This window comes from Armigeres subalbatus, chromosome 1 (genome assembly GCF_024139115.2).
Source record: "Armigeres subalbatus isolate Guangzhou_Male chromosome 1, GZ_Asu_2, whole genome shotgun sequence".
Lineage (NCBI taxonomy): Eukaryota > Metazoa > Arthropoda > Insecta > Diptera > Culicidae > Armigeres > Armigeres subalbatus.
Window position 1 is genome coordinate 274,161,898 of NC_085139.1, and position 11,198 is coordinate 274,173,095.

The following is an 11,198-nucleotide window of genomic DNA, read 5'->3' on the forward strand; positions in this document are numbered from 1 at the left end:
TCGGAGGAGTTGGAGATCTCAGCTGATGAATTGACGGCCTATATCAAATCGTCGAAGAACATGAAGGCCCTAGGCTTCGACAGCATCCTGAATCTCGAGCTCAAACACATGAGTGCTCCGTTCTTTGAGCACTTCTCGCTGATCTTTAATCAGTGTCTCCGGCTTAGCTACTTCCCATCGTCCTGGAAGTCAGCGAAAGTCATCCCCATCCGGAAGCCTGGGAAGGATCCTTCCTCTCCCAAAAGTTATCGACCCATCAGCCTTCTCTCAGGGTTATCCAAGCTATTCGAAAAAGCTATTCATCATCGGTTACTTGAGTCTGCCGAAAATCTCAACATCTTGCTCGAGGAACAGTTTGGTTTCCGACGCGGTCGGTCATCTGTACACCAACTGACCCGAGTTACCAACGTCCTCAGACGGAACAAGTTTGACTCGAAGAGATCCGCCATGGCCTTACTCGATGTCGAGAAGGCATTTGACAATGTATGGCATGATGGCCTGGTGTACAAACTACAACGCTACAATCTTCCCAGCTACCTGGTCAAAATCATCAACAATTACCTGTCGGCAAGGACATTCCGGGTCTCAATCAGCGGAGCGAGTTCCAATGCGCACAACATCGTCGCAGGCGTCCCCCAGGGTAGTATCCTCGGGCCCCTGCTTTTCAATCTGTTCACCTCCGACATGCCAGAACCTCCAGAAGGCGGCATTCTGTCTCTATTCGCAGATGACACCTCCATCGTCTACAACGGTAGAGTGATCAGAGCGCTAGTGGCAAAACTCCAACGAGGCCTGGATGCCCTGACAGAGTACCTCACCAGCTGGAAGATCTGTATCAACGCGGCGAAGACCCAGGTCATCATTTTCCCTCAAACTTGTTCCGCCAGAGGACTGTAAAATCATCCTCAATGGCACGACTGTGGAATGGGCCAATGAGGCCGACTACCTTGGCTTGACCCTCGACAGCAAGCTTATCTTCAGGCAACAGGTTGACAAAACGGTGACAAAGTGTAACGTCTTGTTGAAACTACTGTACCCTTTGATCAACCGCCGGTCGTCATTGTCCCTGAAAAATAAGCTTGCTGTCTACAAGCAAATCATCCTCCCTGTGATCGAATATGGCATGCAGGTCTGGGAGAGCTGCGCTAAAACCCACCACCTTAAACTTCAACGGGTCCAAAACAAATTCCTGAGGATGATCCTCAACACCCCTCCCAGGACAAGAACATCCGAGGTTCACCGTCTGGCCGGAATAAAAACCTTACATGAACGCTTTGGTGAGTGTAAAGAAAAGTTTAGGGTCCGTTGCTTGCACTCGGACCAAGAAGCGCTTAGGGCGCTAGTTCCAATCTAGGTTATCAAATTTTTATTGTAAATATTAGTGTACATAGTAGTTAGGTTATCAAATTTTAAAAAACACACTAGCGCCTCCTGAAGGCCGTCATGATACATTATATTTTAAAAATTAAGTAGAAACATAAAAATAATAATAATTATAATAATTAAAATTGAAGTTGGAGGGCCAAGCCGGCCGATCACTGTACATGTCAAAAATAATTGTAGAACAAAGAAAAAAAAATGTGTAAATAAAGAATAATTTTACTACTATATAGTGCCTTCAAGCGTTTGAATGCAATAAGTTATTGGAAAGTCGCATTGGGAAATGGAAAATGGTTCTTCTCAGGACCAACAGTTTATGGAAAGAAAGAGTTAATTGCGAAAATTGATTGCTTCGGTGGCATCGGGTTTGGCGTGGTAGCTTGGTGGCTGTTAGTGATTCCATCCATTCAAATTTACTGCATCTTCTCCCTTCGAGGCGCTATCAAATTCGCTATTTACGATTGAGTTTTGTACTTTGATGAAAGATTATTTCGGATAGTCGGATCAACCTTTTGTATAAAATGGTGGCTTTTGTATAAAATTAATGAAGATGCCACCTCAGTGGAAACTATTCACGTCAACCACCCATCGGTGAACGTAGCTCGGACAGACAGATGCCAAGAGATAATGTTTTGTTATATGAAGAAACTTCGTCTTGAGTCAAATTTCTGATGTTATTCCTCGCAACAATACGCATCTTAGATAACCAACAGCTCATAACCAAATTGAGAATCTTGCGAGAAAATTTCATAGAATTCTTAGAATTTGTCATTCTCCGAGCGGTCCGTTGTCTGCTGCGGAATCCCGATCAAAATGGCTCGCGCGCCGAAAAGCAGTTTTCTTATATCTAATGAAGAATAAAGCTGCTTTCCGGCGCGCACGAGTTATTTTGATCGGGATTCCGCGGAAAGAGCGGAATGATCGGTTGGACAAAATGTGATGCAGCGGAGCGGACACAGCAGAACGAAGGCGTGGGTAGCAGTGGCAATGCTGAAAATTTATTCCAAATGGTGAAGGCTTGGCGAAAAATCATAAAGTGGCGGTTGGACAATTTCAACGCAGGGTGAGCATGAGCATGAGCATTATGACCGCACAATTCGTAGTTGCTACTCCGTGATTGACTGAACTTGCGTAATTGTACAGAGAACACAATGAATGGGGCTTGGGATTAGCTACCTATTCTCAATGTACACGTTTCGGGAGCTCAAATATTTAAAGTCAATAACGGCGCCGGCCACGTCCTTACGGTCATATAGGAATGGAAGGATTGTTAGTCCGACTCTCGTTGCTACTAGAGACCGAGTATACCTCTGCATCTCCACGATTGTCTTGGGATAGGATATCGTCTTAGTTACAAAGGATAATTTATCTGGATTCACTTTGGTAAGCGACGCGATCTATGGGATGGGAAATGACACTAATACGAGTTAAAAGTTAAAAAACATGCACGCCCGGTGGCATATGAAAGCTAGGGAGATTCGCGTTTTGGACGACCGCACGAAAGCGCAGCACTCTGTACTCACTAGTTCGATGGCTACAGCAAAATATTGAAGAACTCGTTTTTTTCGACCGCGCGCGCATGCGCATGAGCCACCGAACACAAGATAGATACTTTATTCCTTTCCCGACGATTAAAACACGCACTGCACTTACTTGTTCGATAGCTACTCTTATTACCGGCCGCGCAATGCAGAACAAATATTTCGGCCGATCGCGCGATCATTCTGCAGTCCGAAAGAAGAGAAATCACGCACTGAACTGATTTTTATTACCGGCCGCGCAATGCAGAACAAATATTTCGGCCGATCACGTCATCGTTCTGCAGTCCGAAACAAGAGAAATCACGCACTGAACTGATTTTTATTACCGGCCGCGCAATGCAGAACAAATATTTCGGCCGATCGCATCATCGTTCTGCAGTCCGAAACAAGAGAAATCACGCACAGAACTGATTTTTATTACCGGTCGCGCAATGCAGAACAAATATTTCGGCCGATCGTGCGATCGTTCTGCAGTCTGAAACAAGAGAAATCTCGCACTGAACTGATTTTTATTACCGGCCGCGCAATGCAGAACAAATATTTCGGCCGATCGCGCGATCATTCTGCAGTCCGAAACAAGAGAAATCACGCACTGAACTGATTTTTATTACCGGCCGCGCAATGCAGAACAAATATTTCGGCCGATCGCGTCATCGTTCTGCAGTCCGAAACAAGAGAAATCACGCACTGAACTGATTTTTATTACCGGCCGCGCAATGCAGAACAAATATTTCGGCCGATCGCGTCATCGTTTTGCAGTCCGAAACAAGAGAAATCACGCACTGAACTGATTTTTATTAAGGGCCGCGCAGTGCAGAACAAATATTTCTGCCGATCGCGTCATCGTTCTGCAGTCCGAAACAAGAGAAATCACGCACTGAACTTATTTTTATTACCGGCCGCGCAATGCAGAATAAATATTTCGGCCGATCACGTCATCGTTCTGCAGTCCGAAACAAGAGAAATCACGCACTGAACTGATTTTTATTACTGGCCACGCAATGCAGAACAAATATTTCGGCCGATCGTGCGATCGTTCTGCAGTCCGAAACAAGAGAAATCACGCACTGAACTGATTTTTATTACCGGCCGCGCAACGCAGAACAAATATTTCGGCCGATCGCGCGATCGTTCTGCAGTCCGAAACAAGAGAAATCACGCACTGAACTGATTTTTATTACCGGCCGCGCAACGCAGAACAAATATTTCGGCCGATCGCGCGATTGTTCTGCAGTCCGAAACAAGAGAAATCACGCACTGAACTGATTTTTATTAAGGGCCGCGCAGTGCAGAACAAATATTTCGGCCGATCGCGTCATCGTTCTGCAGTCCTAAACAAGAGAAATCACGCACTGAACTTATTTTTATTACCGGCCGCGCAATGCAGAATAAATATTTCGGCCGATCACGTCATCGTTCTGCAGTCCGAAACAAGAGAAATCACGCACTGAACTGATTTTTATTACTGGCCACGCAATGCAGAACAAATATTTCGGCCGATCGTGCGATCGTTCTGCAGTCCGAAACAAGAGAAATCACGCACTGAACTGATTTTTATTAAGGGCCGCGCAATGCAGAACAAATATTTCGGCCGATCGCGTCATCGTTCTGCAGTCCAAAAAAAGAGAAATCTCGCACTGAACTGATTTTTATTACCGGCCGCGCAATGCAGAACAAATATTTCGGCCGATCGCGTCATCGTTCTGCAGTCCGAAACAAGAGAAATCACGCACTGAACTGATTTTTATTAAGGGCCGCGCAATGCAGAACAAATATTCCGGCCGATCGCGTCATCGTTCTGCAGTCCAAAAAAAGAGAAATCTCGCACTGAACTGATTTTTATTACCGGCCGCGCAATGCAGAACAAATATTTCGGCCGATCGCGTCATCGTTCTGCAGTCCGAAACAAGAGAAATCACGCACTGAACTGATTTTTATTACCGGCCGCGCAATGCAGAACAAATATTTCGGCCGATCGCGTCATCGTTCTGCAGTCCGAAACAAGAGAAATCACGCACTGAACTGATTTTTATTACCGGCCGCGCAATGCAGAATAAATATTTCGGCCGATCGCGCGATCATTCTGCAGTCCGAAACAAGAGAAATCACGCACTGAACTCGGTTGGACAATTTCAACGCAGGGTGCTGACAAACGTTTGGATGCAGTTAGTTATTGGAAAGACGCATTGGGAAAAGAAAATTGGTTCTTCTCATGACCAGCATTTTATAGAAAGAAAGAGTTAATTGCAAAAATGGATTGTTTCGGCGGCATCGGGTTAGACGTGGTAGCTTGGTTGCTGTTAGTGATTCCAACCTTTCAAATTAAGTGCATCATCTCCCTCTGCCGCGCTATCAAATTTGCTAGTTACGATTGAGTTTTGCACTTTGAAGAAAATTTATTACGGATAGTCGGATCAACCTTCTTTTGTATTAAGACCTTTTTGTAGGACACCATCCTCAAAAATGGCTGAAATAAAGGAGAAATAAGCAGAATCAGAAGTGGCGTGAAACCAAACGCAAATATATTTATTTGCAACGTTTGGTTTTCGCCCGCGATGTAAGCGTACGTGACAAAGTAAGGATTGTGATGTCCCCGACTGAAAGCCAGTCGAGTGGCTTCAGCGGCCAATGAGTCATGTTAATTCCACGGTTAGAGACTCAAAGTCCATCCAACTGGGAACAACTATTCAACTTCTTGATTCAGTTGGCCTCCGAGCAGTTTGCTCAATGTTAATAAAACGACACAAATTATTATGGCAAATACCATCAATTTTGAATAGCTACGTAGTCCTACGTCACCTTTGCGTACAACCCGATTGGGCTGCACCTTTGAGTTTTTAAAACATTTACATGTAATACAGCGAAATTTTCTAATTTAAAACGGATATTAATACTATTGCTGATTGTGCATCTTTAATTGCTAATGCCTTCTGCAAATAAATGAAAGTAATTATTTTAATCAAATTTTCATTTCCATCAGTGTAATTGATTTTTTTTGCTGGGGATTCAGAACTCTTATAGTATAACCATGTTTTAATGTACGTGTCGTTTAGTACCAAGCACAACTTAACATATGGTCAGTCATATGATATGACTCGTACCCATCCCGGGATCATGTGGATTATGAAACCAATCACCTAGATGAGCAGACCAAATCTCTCTAATTTTATTCTTCTTCATCCACCACCGCTGCCTTCGCTGCCTCAACCACCATCGGCCTCTATCAGTGAACTCCGAGCGATGCGATGGGCGATTGCATCCATCGCAACCGACACCACTGCATCCGACCATCATCCAGCACAGAATGACAAAAACTCAAAGGAGCAGCCCAATCGGGTTGTACGCAAAGGTGACGTAGGACTACGTAGCTTCATTTCACCAAACGGTTTTACGTAGTTTACGTCGGGCGGTCGTGTCTTGTACACAACCCTTATGATTTTTTCTTCCACACCACGCAGTTCGTCGGCCTGAGAGTACAACTACCAAAACTAGGGTAGTCTTCGACGCTAGCCACAAATCTCATGGACAGCTGTCGCTAAACGAAGTTCTTTTTACTGGTCCAACGGTTCAACCTAGTTTGCTCGTAGTGGTAGTTAATTTCCGGATGCCGAAGTATGTATACTCCGCCGACGCCGAGAAAATGTTTTGGCAAGTGTGGGTGCATCCAGACGATCGAAATCTTCTCTCTTTAGTCTGGCGTTCTGACCCGTCACACCAATTGAAGCATTATCAGTTGAAGACGGTGACGTATGGACTTGCCTGCTCACCATTTCAAGCCGCTCGTGTACTCAACAAACTCGCCGAGGATGATGGAGGTCAGTATCCGTTAGCTGCGCCAGTGATTATGAAGGGATTCTATGTGGACGATTGTCTTGCTGGAGGCGACAACCTTGACCAGGTCGCTGAAACATGCCATCAACTTCAAGAGTTGCTCGCCAAAGGGGGATTTACTCTTCGCAAGTGGTGCACTAACAATTCGAATGTGTTGCGTCACATCCCCAAGGAACTCTGCGGTACCTCGGGCCCAACAGAAATAGGGCGTGGTACTATAACGAAAGCTCTAGGGCTTCTTTGGAATCCATCAACCGATTAGCTCAGTTTCCAAGTTCCCGAATTTGGAGAGTTATCCATCATCACCAAACGATCTGTTGTTTCGGAAATGTCAAGGCTCTTCGACCCTCTTGGTCTTCTGGGACCGGTAATCATCAGCGCTCGTATATTTGTGCAAGGATTGTGGTCAAAACGGTTCACTTGGGATGAACAGTTACCTGGTGAAGAAAGTCAATGGTGGCGAGAATACCGAAACGAACTGGCTCAACTGAGTGTCATTGCAATTCCAAGACACGTAATCTCGAACTGTCACCAAGATTATCAAAAGCCTTTTCGAGAAATTTTCAGAGCTAGGAAAGTTGCTAAAGATAGTGGCAACACAGCAAAAAAAATATTAATATGCGGTGACGTAACTTGCTGAAACGTACCTTAAAAATTGACGTAATAAGTGATTTTACGTAATTTTACATCACATTGACTCTTTATTACATTTTTCACTGTATTACTGGATCGAGAAAAATCTTTTTTCAGTTACATGCATTCAACATAAAATTACCTACCTAATAACGTATTTCAATACATCATAAACGATGCACATAATGCTCTCCCAAGATAAAATTTAATGTTACACCCAAAATAGGTAAAAACAAGTAATCAGCGTAATATTACACCATAATTAGTGATATCACTTCAAAAAACATGGAACAGCATGTCAACAAAGCAAGCTTCCCGCTAACTGTCAGTCCAATTTTATCTCCGTTCCACTCGCATCGAGAAATTGTTTTTGTGAAATGCCATTTGTTTAATTCAGCAATTGAATTACTTTTTCGGTGTTTAATTTAATTTGAAAACAGTGTCCGTCCCGGATTGAACAAATCTTTCACTGGGTGAGTTTTGCTTGACGTTTAATGCCTACTCTGGGTAAACATTTTCACAACATTTTTCAGCAGCCCTTTTTGAATGTGAACGGCAAACAAAGGATGCATACCCGAGTAGAAGAAAATATCTCAATAATATCAAATGTTGATAAGATAGCAAAATGAGATATGGACATGATTGATATAAGAGATAAAAGATCAGACGACAATATCAATATTTTGCACTAAAATATCACGAGGAGATCAAGTTATGCCATTTGTAATAAGTGATCAATATCATGTGCCATTGATTTGTTCTTATCCATAGCATATCTTGATATTTAAATGATATTTCGATGCAAATTTTTGATATTGTTGCCTGTTCTTTTATCTCTTATATCAATCAAGTCCATATCATGTTTTGTTATTCTGTTCATGGCTTCTGCCCGGGTAGTGAAGCGATGAAAAAGCACATAACGGAGAGGATGCGAAGATTCTGCAGATTCGTTCCTACCCGTGGTGAATCCTACCCGGCATTTGAAAATGAAATTGGGCAGGTAAGTTGCTGATCAATAATGTTTCTGATCACCAGACGGATATTTGTACGTGATATTATTATTGACAGAAACAAAATTGTCGGCTTTTCTCGGAAGTGGAAACTGTCGGGATCATGTCCCCTTTTCTTGAAAGCATACTGGATGTTCGAGGAGGATGCCGGTTGAGGTCCCATCCAAGATGAAGCTAATAGAACACTTTGAAAGGATCAGAGTCGAAGCAGGTGAGGCTTTCTAGCTCCAAGGGATGGAAAAAACTATCTCCGTCGATACTGACCAGTTTATAATAAATTAACAGAAGAATAAATAGAATTAATAGTGCGGCAACTGTAGTGGTGGAGTGGGTGCCAAATGGCTTGTAAAATAATAAGGTGATAAAATTACGAAAAATATTATAAATCAAAAATAAATATTGGAAATTTATTACAAGAAATTTCAAATCGAACGTTATAAATTTAACATGAAAACTAAAATTAAGAGCCAAAAAAAAAAACAAAAATTTAAAATTCTTTTAAAATTTAAGAAATTTAAAGTTTAGTAGTTTGACAATTTAAAAACAATTAATAGTCAACCTTAAACATTTGAGAATTAGAAAATTGCTAGTTTCAGTTCGAAAAAAAATTAAAGATTTAGAAATATAAAAATTATTAATTTGAAAATTTAATGAAAAATTTTAAATTTCAAATGTTGAAAATTAAAAATTTTGCATATTTAAAGAAAGATTTAAAGATTTAAAAAAAAATTTAAGGTTGATTGAAAAAAATAAAACCTTTAAAATTTTAAAAATCAAAAATTTAAAAATTTGAAAACTTTGAAAAATTAAAATATTAAAAAATTTCAAAAATTGAAATTATAAAAATTAAAAAAAATTAAAGATTCAACAATTTAAAAATTTAAAGATTCAAAAATTTTAAAATTTATAAATATAAAAGTTTAAAGATTTATTTTTCTTAATTTAAAAATTTTAAAAATTAAAAATTAAAAATCTAAAAATTTAAAAAATTTAAAAAATTTAAAAATATAAAAATCTAATAATTTAAAAATTTTAAAATTTTAAAATTTAAAAACTTAAAAATTCAAAAATTTAAATATTTAAAAATTTAATAAATTAAAAGTTTAAAAAATTAAAAATTTAAAGGTTTAAAAATTTTAAAATGTAAAAATTGAAAAATTGAATAATTTGAAAACTTAAAAATTTAAAAATTTTAAAATTTAAAAACTCAAAAATTCAAAAATTCTAAAAAAAAAAGTTTTTAAAATTTAAGGATTCAAAAATTTTAAAAACCTAAAGATTTAAACTTAAAACATTTTAAATTTAAAAATTTTGAAATTTTGAAATGCTAAAATTTTAAAGAAAATTAGATTTTTTTCTAGAAAAACGAACAGTGGGTAATGTCTGTGACATAACCGCTAAGTGGACGTAGGACTTGACTTGACCATGCCTTTAAGATACATAATATGTCCAAATTTCTCACATCAACTATTCTGGATAAATCAAGACAAAATTTTCAAAACGACTTATCTGCTTTTGTAAACAAAGATTCAAACAACGATTTGACGAATCTGATAGCTTCCCTACGCAAACCAACACTATCAATAGGTAAATGAAGGATTCCGCTATCTGTTGATGGTGTTGGTTTGCGTGAGAGAGCCTTCAGATTCGTCAAATCGTCGTTTTAATCTTTGTTTACAAAAGCAGATAAGTCGTTTTGAAAATTTTGTCTTGAAATAATCGGCGTTGCATACCATTCTTTGGCAAAATCTTCTCATCAAACCGACACAGAAATCAAATCTACCTCGAACAAGAATCATCAAAAAAATTCAGGAAGTATCTGTCCGGTCACGAAATATTAGCCTCGACAGTGGCAACCTTCCCACTGAAGGACTGCCTGAAATAAACCACAAGTTGGCTCAGCAGGGGATTTAGACTGTATCTCAGCCTTTTCACTGAAGGGCCTTCTAATCCGTGCGATAGCGACTGAAGAGAACATTATTTTTACCCTGAGAGCCTTGAAAAGGCTGTTTGCTTCGGCTAAGTGCAAAAAGTAAGAAAACGATCTTTTCAAATAATTGCGAATTTTTGGTGATGGTATAAAAGACTGAATGCTCTGCGAGCGAATGCACTTTTCTTTTATACCTTATTTTGAATCTTCTCTGCTTCCCAATTGGTGGGCCAATCAGCTAGTGTCTTGTATCCCGCTTCTTTGTCAGCCAAAGCGTCATCATCATCAACGCGTTCGAGAAGGGTTTCTTCTTTTTACGCTTGTTGCTCGCTGCTGGCGTCTATTTCCTAACGGGACTTTTGCTAGATACAGGCCAATAAGCCGGGCAAGCGAGCTTAGAATTGCAGTTCAGGTGGGAAGTACGTGTTCTTTTCTGAGACAACATTGTTAGAAGTAGAAGGAAGGAAACACCCGGACATGGGATTTCGGGTGATAAGATTTAGAATTGGTAACATGGGACGATCATTCAGTCACGTTCGCTTTGTGTGCGGTCAGTATCAAACAATGTTTATCTACATTTTTTTTATCAATGCCAAAAAATCCAACATTTGATGAAAAATCGATTGATAGTTTATTAATGTTTTAGCTGTAATCGGTGTTTTCTTTATCCAAATAAGATAAAGTGAGAGATTTGGACATCTTATGAATCTTTAAAGGCATGGTCAAGCGAAGTCCTTCGTCCACTTCGCGGTTAAATCAGAAAAAAATAACTACTGTTAGTTTTGACGCTATTTATGAAAATCACGCATAAAATTTTATCTCTAGAATATTGGATTTGGCACCCAAGTACAATTTCTATCCCGAAGGGTATTG

General features: G+C 40.0%; 1 long non-coding RNA gene across 1 annotated transcript; it reads left to right on the forward strand.

Annotated features, from left to right (window-relative positions):
- Positions 1-7,735: 7,735 nt before the first annotated feature.
- Positions 7,736-8,726, forward strand: LOC134214445 (uncharacterized). Its single transcript, XR_009979791.1, has 4 exons — positions 7,736-7,858; positions 7,922-7,963; positions 8,283-8,385; positions 8,454-8,726. It is a non-coding gene; the product is annotated as an uncharacterized LOC134214445 (long non-coding RNA).
- The last annotated feature ends 2,472 nt before the right edge of the window (positions 8,727-11,198 follow it).